This window comes from Acomys minous (genome assembly GCF_964271855.1).
Source record: "Acomys minous genome assembly, chromosome: 11".
Taxonomy (NCBI): domain Eukaryota; kingdom Metazoa; phylum Chordata; class Mammalia; order Rodentia; family Muridae; genus Acomys; species Acomys minous.
This window is the reverse complement of record NC_140492.1, coordinates 3,204,107-3,210,106: the sequence shown is the minus strand read 5'-3', so window position 1 is coordinate 3,210,106 and position 6,000 is coordinate 3,204,107.

Here is a 6,000-nt window from a genome sequence, read left to right as displayed (position 1 = left end):
TCAGGGACAGCCCTCTGCCCTGAGACTCAGTAGAATAGCAAGTCCCGTATGGAAAGCCTAGCGATCCAGTGAAGGCAGCGTCTGGATCCCAGAAGGCAAGGCTGGTACAATCTTCAAGTGGCATAAATTCCCAAGTGTCCCAAGCATAGGCCCATGACTTGGCTCAAATCTTAGGAGGTTTCTGAAAGCACGCAGTCCTTAAACCCCTGGGGCCAGCTGTACCCCTGCTCTCACACACGGAAAGCCTGTGACCCAGGATTTCCCCGTCTTTGGTGGTACAATACCCCACTTGAAGGAAGTGGAAATGATGTTATAAAGTGATTTTTAAGAAGCTGTTGTGGTGCTTTTAATAAGGTCATGGTAATTCCGTCTGCACCAATGAGCTGTGTCCCACTGACCTGTAGCCCGGCTTCATTGTAAATACCCACACAACACAGCTGTGATTCTTAGGGTGTGCCATGAAATGCTGTCACAAGTAGGCTCTAAATTACTCTACAGCCACATGCTAACCCTTACAGCCACCTAAGGCAAGTGAGTTAGAGGCTCTTGGGCGGCAGGGTCAGGTGCATGAAGCTGTACTGCCACCTAGTGGATGCACAGGATGCATGCCGTTCCAGCACTTCCCCACAGAGCAGCGGTTTCCCCTCCACAGGTGGGACCTCCTCTAGGTTGTCACCAAAGGGGGTCTTTATAAACGCTGGCAATATGATCACACAAGGTATGCCAGTGACATGTGGCCAACAGCAGAACAGAGCATTGATCTCTTGTAGTTTGTATTTCATTTTAAAAAGAAGAGGAAGAAGGCAACAAGCCAACGCTGGGTCTTCTGTAGGGCGCCTCCGACCCACTCCCCAAGGCAGCAAGGGAAATCAGATTTCAAAGAAATTGCAAGATTTATTGCTCAAACACACACACACACACACACACACACACACACACACACTCACACATACACATACACACACGTACATATACAAACACACACGCATGCACTCACACATGCACATACTCACACGCACACACAAACACGTGCCACCCAACAGACACATCCACCTAGGGAAGTGTGGAACCCTTCAGGTTCGAACCCAGTCCCCTGAAGGCCAGTCCTCCCTAGGTGCCCACTTTCTCTGTCTCTTGCCACTTTTCAGACTTGGACAGAATGCTTCACATCACCCTTTTGGCCAAAGCTGCCTTTTCAGGGTTCCCTCTCCTTGGAGCCCCAATAAGACTACACTGGTGTCCCCAAAAGGAAACAGTGGGGCTGGCTTCTTGCCCTGCAGGGGAAGCTCACATTCCATCCCCAGATGCTGGCCTTATCAGGGAGGAAGGAAGGCCGTGGTCTGCTACACAGGCAGCAGCAGCTCTCTTATGGGGTCGGGGAGGGGAGGACTTTCCTGGCAGGGACTGCATGCAGCAACCGTGACAGCTTAGAGACCCAGCTCACTGCCCCCTCACAGGGGGGGGGGGAGAAGCCCTGTCTGCTGGGCTTCCCTAGGGTTCCAGGGAGAGCCCTCACCCCAGAGAGGTGGGACTTCATCCCCAGAGCCAGAGGGGAAAGGACTTAGAAAAGATGAAGACAGGAAAGGAACCACAATTATTAAGCAACAGGTCTGGGAGCCCTGACAACTGGCAGAGATGGAGTAAGCCCCTGCTGCAGGCCCTCAGGGTGAGTCTCACACCTCAGAGCTGCAGGGCCTCGGGTAGGGAGTAGGCCGCTGAGCCTCTCTGAGCCTGAGGGCTCATCCATGCCTGCACAGTGAAGACTGACAGCTCACGTGTCACGGGTCCTACACTGCCCAGTCTGTGCAGCCTTGGAAAAGTGTGAGTGATTGTTATTTGTTCTTTGAAGCCAGTAAGAAAGGGAGAGTCCACGTCACACTACAGTTAAAGGCACTAAGACGGAGATGTCTTTTGTCTACACGCCTTGCTAAAGGCCCTGAGGCGGACAGCAGCCCCTGGCCTTGCCTTGGCTGTCTCCACTCTTTCCAAAACATGGTCTTCACTTAACGAGTTCTCTCTGGCCCTTCTCACACTCTAAGCTTGGGACCCTGACATCCATTAGGGGCATATGAAAAGCTTTACAGAGGACTGACTCTTGTACCCCGCCTTAGGAGAGTAAAATCTGAATCTAGCTGACAGGGCTGTGGCTGGGGAAATCCCAGGTGACTTTGCAAACAATGCACACAAAAATCTGTTCCAGATTTTTTTAAAAATCGATTCCTTTGGAATATAGATCTGCCAGCCACTTCCATCTTCTGCTAATTTTCCTCCCTCTGACCACGGCTACTCATTCCTGTATCATTTGCGTCATCTGTACATTGGATATGGCCAAATCACTTATCAATGCAGAGATAAACTGAATAAACAGATACAGTTCTCACACTGAAATATGATGCTGCTCCAAGAATGATCTAGAACTTTCTATGTGCAGATAGAGAAGGTATAAAGGTATAAGGCTTGAAACCACCTGGGCAGAGAGTCTTCAGAGGGCAGCTCCCATTTGAGCAGCCAAGACACTGTGACAGTGGCCAGTGATGGCCAAGCAGGGCTTGTTTTGCCTCTAGCAGATATCAGGGAATGTCTGCAGACAATCTGGGTTGTCCCCCACTGGCAGGGGGTCAGGCGGGAGCTAAGGATGCAGCTGATTATTCCAAAGATGGGCAGAACAGGCCCTTCCGCACCACAGTGAAAGGCTGGTCTTCAGCTCAGCATGTCAATCAAGCAGAGATTGTGAAAGCCCACTCAAGGTAGAGTTTGGGTAACAATCTCAGCATTGCACAATTAGCCCACCCAAGATGGAAGTTCACAGGGAGGAAATGGGGCTGAGGGGTGAAGAAAGATTGTGAAGACAGCCCTTGAGAGCAGGAACCATCTATGCCTGTTGTCCAGCCAGACGGGGCCATGTGCAACCCTCAGCTAATGAGGTTAATGGGATCTCAAGGGGACTCAGGGTTAGGGGCATGTGCACAGAGAGAGCCGGGCTGAGTGTAGGAGAAGCGCCCAGGCAGCAGCAATGGCGGTGTAAAGGCCTGTACAGTATGCAGCAGAGCTGGGGTGTAAGAGATGGGAAGGCTTGGGAAGAGTGGGCCATGGAGACAGGGGCCGCTGGCCCACATCCTGCACAGATGCCAGTTTACTCTAAGCTTGATAGGAGCTTCCGGGATCAAAAGTCCCTGGCAGCTCCCTGGTGGGAAAGGACAACAGAACAGCTTCTGTGTGGTCCTGTGACAGCCCCCGTGTGTGAAAACAAGAAGAGCCTGGGATTGGGCTCTGTTCACAGGGTCCATGTAGCATGGCCACCAAATCCCAAGATCAGACCCGTCCCCCTACAATTACCCTCCAAGTGCCAAGAGGAGAGAGTGTTTTTGATCTCCAAACATACAGCAGCACAGGAACATGTTTTCAAATGGCACTTTATATCCAGGCTGGGGGCATAGGCCTCCCACCTGTTGCTAAGGACACACACACACACACACACACACACACACACACACACACACTTACTCAAATGTTGGTCTTAGATTCTGAAACAACCATGGAGGAGCCTTTCTGTTTACTAAAATAAGCCCCCAGCCCTGGGAAGAGAATAAGTGTTTTTAGGCAGAGTGGACCACGCGTAGAGGCCCATGGCTGAGCACGAGGCATATCTACCAGCATAGAGGTAGGGGATGCCGGGGTATGTCTGAGCATCCCAGCAGCTCATGGGCCTGTGTCCCTCTCCGACAAAAGGCGCTCGGCCCCAAATTGCCCACCGCTGAGGTTGGGAAACGCAGCAAAGGTTTAGTTGCAGCAGCTACCCTGCTGTTACAGCCAGTGAGCCTGCCCAAGCCTAAAGCCCACAAGGGGGAAACGGAGGTGAGAGGTGGGGAAACAGCCAGCTGTGAAGACATCCTCGGAGGCCCAGAGGTGCCCTGTCCGCAGCCTGGCCCCGGAGTTTCCGGAGGCTCATTGGCAACCGGGCCCTCAGCACCGCGCTTGCAGCTGGCACAGGGCTTGTGCCCTTTAGTGATCTTTCTCTTTCTTTTTGTAACCACTGAACAAAATGCCAGGATTTTACACGGCATTGTCATCCACACGTGTCAGTGTGCTTTGCTCACCCCTGTGCCCCGCCCTCCTGTAGGTCTCTCCGTCTCTCTCACCTTCTTCCCTTCAAATGCTTCCCTTTCCACTCTCATATTTGTTTGATATAAATCTAAATTTAAATTCTGCAAATGAGAGAAAATGCAGTATTTTTTAAAAAATTTCTCCCTCTCTTGCTGCCCTTTTTAGACCCTTAAGATCCTTAAGTTCCATCTCTTAAAATTAAAAAAAAAAAAAAAAAAATCAATCTCAGGGCCCCACAGGAGGGAAGCCGAGCTTTACAGACCCTAGCCAGCAGTGACCAGCAGAGGGCACTTGGCAGAGGAAGGGAGACTCTCTCAGGAATACAGAAACTCGTGGCTCATCATGAGCTCTAGGCCTGCTTTGCAAAAGTTAAATTTATTATTTTTTAATGTATTTACTTTACATCCCGATTGGAGTCCCTCCCTCATCTCCTCCCAGCCCCTTCCTCCCTCCCTCCTTCCCCTCCCCTAGTCCTCAGAAGTGGGGAGTCCTCCTCCCCAACCAAATGACCCCAACCTATCACGTTTCATCAGGACTGCCTGAATCCTCTTCCTCTGTGTCAAGGCAAAGCCACCCCACCCAGGGTGGGGGACTGGAGGGGGGAAGGGGGGGAGGGAACGACCCAAGAGCAGGAAAGGAGTCCATGGCAGGGACAGACCTGATGCCCTCACCAGGGGCCCCACATGGAGACTGAGCTACCCTACCAGCTACCTCTGAGCAAGAGGCCTAGGTCCTCTCCATGCATGGCCATTGGTTGGTGCATCAGTCTCCAAAGTGCCCCCTCTGGGCCCAGATTTTTTTTTTTTTTTTTTTGGTTTTTTGGACTTCTTGTGGAGCTCCTGTCCCCTCCTTGTCCCTCTATCCCCAACTCTTCCATAAGACTCACTCCACTCTGCCTGAAGTTTAGCTGTGAGCCTCAGCATCTGCTTCAATCCTCTGTTGGGTGACGCCTTTCAGAGGACCTCTAAGGTTGGCTCTGTCCTGTGCCCTCTTTCAAACTGCTCCCAATGCCCGTTCTATTGGCCCTTCTGAGTGAGTTAATGATGCTCCATAGGCCCTCCTTGTTACCTAGCTCCTTCAGGTCTGTGGACTGTAGTGTGGTCATCCTGTACTGTATGGCTAACATCTGCTCATAAGTTAGGTATATGCCATGTGTGTCCTGAGTCTGGGGTACTTCACTCAGTGTCATCTTTTCCGGATCCAACAATTTGCCTACACATTGTTTTTAATAGCTGAATAGTATTCCGATGCGTATGTGTACCCCAGTTTCTTTATCCATTCTTTGGCTGAAGGACAGCTAGGTTGTTTCCAGTTTCTGGCTATTATGACTAACATTGCTATGAACATAGTTAAGAAAATTCCCTTGTAGTATAATGGAGCATTTTTGGGGTATGTGCCCAGTGTGGAATAGCTGGGTCTTGAGGTAGAGCTAGCCCCAATTTTCTGAGAAAATGTCAGATTGATTTCTAAGGTGGTTGTACAAGTTTGTACTCCCACCAGCGACTGAGGAGTGTTCCCCTTTCTCCACATCCTCACCAGTGTGTGCGTCACTTGAGTTTTCAATCTTAGGCATTCTGATAGGTGTAAGATGGAATCTTAGAGTTGCTTTGGTTTGCATTCCCTGATGACTAAGGACGTTGAGCATTTCTTTAAGAGCTTCTAAGCTATTCAATACATACACACACACACACACACACACACACACACACACACACACACACACATATATATACACACACATATATATCCAATACATATATAAATACACATACATATATTCCAACATATATAAATACACACATATATATCCAATATATATATATTGGATATAAGCCCTCTGACAGATGTAGGGTTGGTAAAGATCTTTTCCCAGTCTGTAGGCTGACATTTTGTTCT